Genomic DNA, 10,185 nt, shown 5'->3' with positions numbered 1-10,185 from the left:
CTCAATTTTCAACCACAATTCACGAGCTGTTTCAACACCGGTAGAGATGTCAATTTCACCAGGGCCTATCCCCAACACAATATCCGAAAACGCTTCATCATTTTTTTGATCCCACGCGACACCTGCATCTTCACCTTGCGGTCGTTCTTTTGAACCATCAACATAACTCCACAATTTATGTTTAACTAATATCCCCTTCATTAAAATCTTCCAAGTCTCGTATGACTCCTTACTCACCGGTTCAATCGTAATATTTGCTGAAGTCGACATTTCCTCTATCAATGCCGCCGTTTCATCCACTTCTGTTAATCCAGCACCACTAACTTTTCCTTTTTATTCGCCAAGACCTTTATTAGTTAAATCTGGTGACAATTCCGAACTATTTACACCGTCAACAGTCAAGTCGTCTATTTTAATTTCTCGTGTTACACCCAATTTATCTTGAGACGCCACGTTGCCGGTTTTACTTTGAGGTTATCTTTTGAAAAAAAAACCCTATTTTTAGTTCTTTTACACTCACATTTCTCGAAAATGACACTTTTAAGCAATTGCTGGGCTCATAACCTGATAACTTCTGTATTTGTATATAATGAATGAGGTGTAAATAATTAATAACATCAGTATTAACTGGAAGAAGTATAATCTATTCTCTGGTATTCACAGTGTACATTATGGCTTTGACCATAGTCACGAGCATCGCCCATGAGTGTGTAGACGCGCGGCAATATGAATGTCTCAATAGAAACGTTATGAACTGATACGAACTAGATATCTGCAGCTAACTGAAATATGATACGTGTAACGTGGTCGTTCTCGCAAAATTGCGCAATTCGTTTCAGCGGTGTAAGCACTTCGAAGAATTTTTTGTCTGCGACATATCGTTTCGAGACCTTGAGACTTATTTTTTCCTCCGATTTGCGTAGCACCTATAGGCGTAAACAGTTCCGAGAAATGTTTTGAGCGGATATGAAGAAAATAGTTCTTCGAATAGTTTCGAACGTCTACGAAGTAAACACTTCCAACTATCTGAAACATGATATGAGTAATGTGTCTGTTTCTCCAAAGTTGCGCAGTTCTTTCGAGCGATGTAAACAATTCCAAGAATTGTTTTGAATATCTGCGATATATCGTTTGAGGCCTTGAGACTTATTTATTCCTTGAAAATGCGTTGCAACTGTAGACATCAACAATTCAGAGAAATGTTTTGAGCGGATATGAAGAAAACAGTTCTTGGAATAGTTCTGAACGTCTGCAGAATAAACGTTTCCAATAAGCTGAAACATGATACGAATAATTTGTCTGTTCCCGCAAAGCTGTGCAGTCCTTTCGAGCGATGTAAAGACTTCTAAGAATTGCTTTGAATATTTGTGATGTATTCGTTACAGACGTTGAAGCTGGTTTATTTTTTTAAGGTGGGGAGCAATTACAGATGTAAACAATTTCAAGAAATGTCTTGAACCAATACGGAGTAAACAGTTCTTAACTTGTTGGCAAATACTCGAAACTTCCAGACCCTCACAAATGATACCATCACTATCCATGACCTTGAAAACGTGTTCGTTCCCGCCAAGAAGACGCAAATAGTATATTTCCAACTTGGAATATGTTCGTTTCTGCAGACAAGCTCTCAAACATTAGAAGCATTCAATTTCAAACCCCATCTAGGCAATTATTGAAATTGTATAAATAATTTTAAAAATTATGCGGGTGTCAATTAGAATTATCTTACACGATTAACAAATTATCTGTATTGTGCGATATTATCTAGGCAATTATCTGAATTGTATTAATTATTGTATTAATTGTATTAATTATACACAATTTAAAAATTATCTGCACTGTGCAAAGTTATCTACACCGATTATCTGAAACACTTTTAATCGTAGGATTCATTCCATGAAATTATCTGGAATTTCATTTGCACAGCCCTTCGTTAATAGCGTACAAATATTTGAAAAAAGGCTGAACGCCTTCGGGCTATGGCTTGTCGCGACTTACTTATGACAAATTCAGCCGAAAATAAATTAAATATTTAGAAAATCATCTGAAATTTATTTAGAGTGCTATTTGGACCCGTCTTCGCTCAGAAAATTTGTTGTACAAAATCATCTACACCGAAAATCACCAAATCTATCAAATTGACTGGAAAAAGATGTGGAAAAGCATCTCGACTCTCGCCTATAAAAGCCCGCGGTATGTAGACTCCGGTCAGTTCGCGAGTCGCCACCTATCGAGCAAAGGTTTTCAAGTGTGTGATTTGAAAATTGATCACATCAACATGGACGCCAAATCGTGTTTGGAAATTTTGGAGATACAATGCATGAGAGAGAACGGTGGAGTGCTTTCGAAAGATCTGGAATCTGCTTTTAGGAGTCTACTTAAAACAGGAGTGATTATCAACCTAACATACAGAGATCCTCAGTCTTTCCTTGAGGATGCAAAATCTCTCGTAGTCGTTCACTTGCAGGAGGCTCTACAACAACAAGGGAATATAAAAGCCAATGGGATCTTCGCCTACAAGTTCCAAGTGACGAAGAGAGGTGAAGTGATTGAGGAACTGAATTACTTCAATACAAGAAATGAGATCATTCTGCCTACCACCAACCTTGAGGAATGGTTCAATCAAAATCTCACGGAACGACTGCTAGTCAAAATTGAGGATTTCCAGGAGAAAGACTCAGGATGGCAATTGGTTGAGATCATGAATTTACCGATCAACATGAGCAAGTACGTGTCACTAGCAGGAGCAGCATTAAGCACTTTTATTCCATCATCTAAACACGTACAATCGAAAAGAGCAGTAATGAATATTAAGAACGAGGACAAGTATTGCTTCCTATAGGCGGTAATAGCAGCACTTCATCCCGCTTCAATAAACATTGATCGGATGAGGTCATATCCACATTTTTCCGTCGCTACTCTGCCTGATGGAGTAACACGGCTCAATCACTCAGGCTTGGAGTCTCGATGCAGTTGACGAATATCTCAACGTTCGATCAATGTGGACGGCATAGATGGTCTCCCTAAAAAACAAAAACAAATGTTTTTGTAAAAAAATTGCGCCAAGGAAAAGTTTTGTTTGGTTCTTACTGAAAAGTGAAAATTTTTGCAAAATACAAACAAATAAAAAAAAGCCATGTCAAAAATGTCGAATAATTGGTCATAGGTCACAATCAAATTTCTGTGAGAAAAATAGTTCTAAACCGAATAAGGATTAGAAAAAAATTCTCTATGAAATGAAAAATCAGTAGAAGCAGGACCAACGTCCTTGGCGCGGATCAGAAGATAGAAGATGACATTGATACTAGACAGTGAGTTAAAAAACTCCCTGTAACTGAGGACACTTTTCCAATTTGTCGTCCCGTTCTTATTATACCGAATGTAAATCATTTAGAGGTAGAGGAGGGGGAAGTTATGTTGTGTATAGATGCGCGGTGCGCTCGGCCTGAGTCGTTGGACGATTGATGTCAAACCTTTTCTTGGCCGATACGCTACCGCGCATCTCGATGATAAAGATATTGTATCTTTATACCTAAGTCAAATTAAGTCTATCTGGTCCACGATTCATCTCTTATTGCTGCATGATAACACTCAAATGGAACATAATACACAACCGATTTATCATTTTGCTTGGATTAGGAATTTATCTCGATTAGTCAGTTCACAATTATCCAGACATAAATATCATATGAAGTTCTGTGATCACTGTTTAGGCCATTTTTTTACAGAAGTATTATTTAAAAGTCATAAGAAAGATTGTTCTAAAATTAACAAGTATAGAATGGTCTTCCCAGAGGAAGGAGAAAACATTTTAAATTTCAAAAATTGCCGATTCAAGGAAATGGTTGCATTTGTCATGTATGCCGATTTGGAGTGCATTTTAGAACCAACTAAGTCCGAATCCTTGAATCAGATGCACATTTCTCATCTTGTGGCGTTTTACTTCCATTGTGCTTTTGACGATGCTAGATCGGAATTTAAGATAAAACGGGGACCGGATTGTATCGAATGGTTCGTACATGAATTACAGAGAATCGTGATTGAGGTCAATACATGTTGAGAGACAAACGTACCGATAGAGCTTCTCACAGATGAGCAAGCTTAGGAATTTGATAATGCGCGAGATTGTCACATTTGTGAGAAAACATTCACTTCAACTGACCAGAAACACCACGATTATTGCCATTTTACTGGTAAGTATCGCGGTCCTGCTCACCCTGGATGTAATGTCAACTACCAGAGCTATCATATGTCCCCAGTAGTTTTCCATAACCTTTCCAGCTATGACTGACATTTTTTCATCAAGATACTTACCACACATTTTCCAGATTCAGTAGATTTGCTACCTATCAATAAGGAAAAATACATCTCCTTCACCAAACACGTTGATCAGACTAAAGTCCATTCCCGATTTATTGACTCATTCTGATTCGTGGCAAGTAGTTTTCATAAAGTGGCATCGTACCTCAATGATCAAGATAAATCTGTAACTCAAAAGTATTCCAATGATGATATGGAAAAATTTCCGCTTTTAACTAGAAAAGGAGTTTTCCCATATGAGCACGTGGACTCCTGGGAAAAACTCAATGACACGCATTTGCCTCCAATCGAAAAATTCGATTCCAAATTAAATGACGATATTATTTCTGCTGAGGATTATGCGCATGCGCAGAGAGTTTGGGATGCTTTTGACATGACATCTTTGGGTGAATATTCTGACCTCTACCTGGCCTCTACAGATGTACTTTGGCAGACATCTTCCAAAATTTCACTCGTAATTGTTCTTCCGTGTACAAACTCGATCCCCTGCATTATTACACAGCACCAGGATTAGCATTTGATGCTATGCTGAAATGCACTGGTGTCAACGTTGAGCTTCTCACAGACATTGAGATGTATTTATTTTTTGAGAAGGGGATTGGAGGTGGAGTGGCTCAATGCTGAAATCGGTACGCTTGTGCCAACAACAAGTACATGCTGAAGAAATTTGATTCTAGCAAAGAGACCTCTTACCACATGTACTTCGACGTAAACAACTTAAAAAAGGGTACATCCTTGAAGGCGACCTTGAGTATCCCAAGGAGCTCTTTGAGACTCATCAGGATTTACCGCTTTGCCTGGAACATTTTGTCCCCCAAATAAGAAGATCCCAAAATTGATGACAACATTGCTTTCTAAGAAGTTGAACTATATGATCCACTACAAGTATCTCAAGCAATGCTTGAATTTGGGGCTGGAATTGACAAAAATTCTCCGAGTACTGGAATTCGATCAAGCGCCATGGCTGAAACCGTACATCCACCTCATTACAGAGTTGAGAAAGCAATCCAGCAATGAGGGTGAGAAGATTTTTTTAAATTAATGAATAATTCCGTTTTTGGAAAAACCATTCAGAACGTTAGGAAACAAAAAGACGCGAAGTTGGTTACGAAATAGGAAAGAAGATATGGAGCTAATGTTCGCATTGCCTAACCAAATTTCCACAACTGCACAATTTTTGATAGTGACTTGGTAATTGTTTGTTGTAATTGGATCGTACAAAAATGTACTTCAATAAACGCATTTTCGTTCAGTTCTCAATTCTAGATTTTTCTAAAATATTCATCTATGATTTCCATTACGAGTATATTAAGAAAGTATTTGGTGATAAGTAGGATGACAGATGCCGAGCATGTGAGAAAGAGAAGGAGTCACTGGAGCACGTGGTCAGTTGCAAGGAGATAATGAGGAGAGTAGGACCACATGATGAAAGATGGTGGAAGAGATGGAGACAGAAAAGTAATCGAAGACATTGGAGAGAAAGGATAATAGAGGAGCTCAGAGATCACGCTACGAAGAGAAACTGTGATAGGTTTGGAAGGATAGAGAAGGCGCTGAGAGAGGAGTAGACAAAGCGAAACGCAACCAAAGAGAGGGATGGAAGCAGAAGGGTGGAGAAGAACCAGAAAAGGATGGAGGAACAGTGGGGGAAGGGGGGAATGGGGTGTAAATAAGAAGGGAAAGGTTAAAAATAAAGAAAAATATATTATATTATAGTATATGTTGGTTATGTGCACAGCACTATGTTAATAAAATGTTTAGTAAAATAGAGGAGGAGGAGGCTTGTGGAGATGTAAAACAAAGAAAAACTTTTGTAACATCAAGGAAATAAATTGAATCTTGAATCTATTTGGTGATAAGTTTAAGCTTATGTATACAGACACAGACAGTCTTTTGTTTCAGTTCAAACTACCTGATATTTATGAATGTATGACATCTGACATTTCAGAATGTGATATATCAGATTATTCAAAAGATAATGTTTACGGAATGCCACTTGTAAATAAGAAAGTGCTAGGACTTATGAAGGATGAGTGCAATGGGAAAGTAATGAGTGAATTTGTTGGCTTGAGTGCGAAATTATACGCATATAGAAAAGAAGCGTACTAAAAGAGTGAAGGGATTGACATTGAAAAGGATTATGTTCAATTATTACAAAGACTGAATAATCATGAATATCTTGTAGAATCACAGTATCTCATTAAGAGTAAGAATCATGAAGTTCACACTGTACACCAAAAGAAATTAGGTTTAAGCTGGGAAGATGATAAGAAAATACTTTATGCAAACTCTTATGATACTATACCCTATGGCTATTGTAAATAACGAGAAATAATTTTTTTTCTAAAAAATACTTTTATTGTCATTATTTCATTATTACAATTCATTCTTATTTATCCAACTATTGAGAGAATTATCGAAGGCTAGCCATTTGACAACGACTTTATTTCCATGTCTCTGAAGTATCTTCTCCACGAGATAAACATTAGGATACGCGACTTTTGTCAATTTCTCTTGATAGAATCCCCCCTCAATTGGTCTGCCCTCGTAATATGTGTTTATAGGGAACAGGATTGGTTCTCACTTCTTCATTTATGGTGAATATCCCCGTTGTCCAGTTGGGTGTATATCCTTTTTCGAATACATTCTTGTACTTGCTAATGCACACCTTATCTCCAACCTTGACTTGATTTTCCTCATACGATGAGTTTTTAGTTTCGGGTAATGTAAAGGAGAGCGTCCACTATTTTTGACCTTCTTAAATTCAAGTTTATCTGGTATATTTCTATACTGTGATGTTTTTTATTAATTATAAATGATATCTAGAGCATTTTTAGTGAGTTTATCGCGACCACCGCACTTGGTCATGCTGCTGTTCGATTCCCGGCTGGGTGAAGCGGAAATTTTTTCTCTCTAAATTCTAATTCTCTTAGAATTCTTTAATGCCTAAAGGAGGTTAGGCGGTGTTTGAGGTGAATTTGAGAGTGAATTTCTGTGGTTCCCGGTAGCTTAGTCGGTAAGAGTGCCCGGCGCGTATCTGGGAGACCCGGGTTCGATTCCCGGCTGGGTGAGGCGGAAATTTTTTCTCTAGTAGTAAAATTTATTTTAATACTAGAGAAGTTAGAGTTATTTTAATACTAGAGTATTTTTTCTCTAGTATTAAAAAAAAATTCTAAGAGAATTAGAATTTAGAGAGAAAGAATTTCCGCTTCACCCAGCCAGGAATCGAACCCGGGTCTCCCAGATACGCGCCGGGCACTCTTACCGACTAAGCTACCGGGAACCACAGAAATTCACTCTCAAATTCACCTCAAACACCGCCTAACCTCCTTTAGGCATTAAAGAAATCTAAGAGAATTAGAATTTAGAGAGAAAAAATTTCCGCTTCACCCAGCCGGGAATCGAACCCGGGTCTCCAAGATACGCGCCGGGCACTCTTACCGACTCAGCTATCGGGAACCACAGAAATTCACTCTCAAATTCACCTCACGGTACCGCCGTGGCGTGAAGACGGCGGGGCATCGGTCCCATAAATTGTTTAGGGATTTACATTAAAATTATTTGTAAATCCCAAGGTAGTTGTGAACGACATACCCTTTTCCGTTATGAATTCAACAAGTTCTTTTTGTTGTTTATCTTTTATTTTATTTTTTTTATTGTTCATTAGTGATGAAATTCATTTTTTTCACTCCGATTTTTTCTCTCCTCCCCTCATTGTAGGGGCAAAAATTAATTTTCATTTCACTGAGTCCTATTTAATTTTCAGTTATTCTTTATTTTAACTACCCTTCTGAAGACTTATATTGTGCAGGCCGTGATACTCACTTTTTGATTTTAGTTATTCATTTTTGAAATTGTTAATTTAATGAAAAATTGAATTTGTTTTATTCTGATTTCTTTTACATTTCGATCCATTAGGAGTTCCCTCATTATTTGTGTTGGTTGAATTGAAGGGGGTCAGTTTCACTGAGGCTTTGCATGAATTGTGTTACAATTTCTCTGCAAGTGTATTTTCTCAGGTATGAGAATTCTGCGAAATATAGTGAGAAGTATTCTTTTTTCCCCCCTCTTATGGGTATTTTCTCCTTTAGGACACTCCACAAGGACTCGATATTTTGGGTATGAGTCCCATCTTCTGGGTCTATAAAGTTGTATTTATGATTTACAAAATTGTGGTTGAATCCATTGTCAGTATCCTGTCTATATGTCCTCCATCCATCTGTATAAATAGTGGTGCCAGGTTTGACGTGGTCTTTAATATGTCTTACTAATGTATCAGCAGTTCGATCCTTAGTTACAAGGACAAATATTTGTTTAGTATCTCTATCGATAACTCCAACTGCCCAATACCCTTTATCTTTCCTCTTAGCCTTCTCCCCTGGTCCAAACCTCGTTTCATCCACTTCAACAACATGTCCAGGTCCCCCTATCGGTTCGAAATGTTTATCTAAATTGATTTTACAAATTATTCTGAACATTTTGTTCAATTTTACTATTGACATTCTTGATAGTCTGAGTTCCAGTGTTAGAAAGTCTTGTGTGGGATTAATGAACATTTAGTAGGCAAGAAACTTGAAAATTGTGGTAATTCCAATTTTAGACTTATCAAAAATTGTATTAAAGAAGCATTTAAGTTTAACTACACATTTGAAATATTGTTCGTTTATCCTTTTATTTGGTGGAATAATGCGCCTGCACTGATAGTATAAACTGTCAGGGTTTAATCTCAATGTCGAGCCACATGTTGGGCAGAAAATTGTGTTTTTTAAAATGTTATGGTGAATTAAAAATGGATAAAGTGTGTTTGGCTTATGGCAAATGTATAAAACTTCGTTAAGATTCCCTGTTTTTATTTGAATTAAGATTATTATTAATTATTTGACGAGTTACTTACGAAGATTTTCATTTCTTGCTTACTTGGTGTGTGAGGGTTCACGTGCCTACAGAGGTGTTGCGCATTCGTTCATAATAGCATACCCACATATTCCCCGGAGTGCAGGGGGGTTTCTAGACTGTGTAACGAATGTCCCATTATCATGTATGCCAGCTAGACATGTTTAGTTGTTGTAGAAAAAAGTATATAAAATTTTGAAATTTGGGGACGCTGTCCTTTACATATCCCTTAGTTTCTCGTAGACGTAATGTAAGAGATACGTGTCATGAGCAGCAGTGACATCCATAGCTTTTATACCAATTGTTCGATGCTTAGTATTATTGTAAGACTCAAACAGCGTCGCGATTATAGGAACTCACTTGTATCTTCCTTGTAAACTGAACTGCTTCCACATTTTCTCTTTAAGCGTACGATTACACACATACACATACCCACACATACAGACATGTCTCCAGAAACGTTTCAGGAAGATTCGAGAGGCCGATAAATGTGGAGAAATCATGGAAATTCCAAATTCGATTTTCGGGGTCATTACAATAACTTTCTCCCTTCGGGTCGGGAAGTTAAAAAATTGGTCTGGGTTGTTGGTCGCTCGCTTCGCTCGCTCCCATTGCTTTTCAACTTGAGTGGGTTAATTTTAAAGTTGAAAGATTTTCAACTCCAAATTTTTTCCACTTTAAAATAGACCCACTCCAAACTTTTCGAACTTCAATGTCAAACCCACTTCAAAATTCCCCGACTTGAAAATTCAATTTCAAAATTTTCTCAACTTCAAAGTTGACTTACTTCAAAATTTTCCAATTTTTTCCCCATCTCTTCCCTTTTTTCAAATCACAAAATTCCAAAGTTTTTTTATACAACCAAAAAAGTTGACCCACTTCCAAATTTTGCAACTTCAAAGTTAACCCACTCTAAAATTTTCCAACTTTGCCTTTTTTAATTGCAAAATTCGAAAGTTTTATTTAAAAAAC

This window comes from Diachasma alloeum, unplaced genomic scaffold, assembly GCF_001412515.2.
Source record: "Diachasma alloeum isolate Michigan unplaced genomic scaffold, Dall2.0 Dall_scaffold_00666, whole genome shotgun sequence".
Classification (NCBI taxonomy): domain Eukaryota; kingdom Metazoa; phylum Arthropoda; class Insecta; order Hymenoptera; family Braconidae; genus Diachasma; species Diachasma alloeum.
This window is presented reverse-complemented; position numbering follows the sequence as displayed.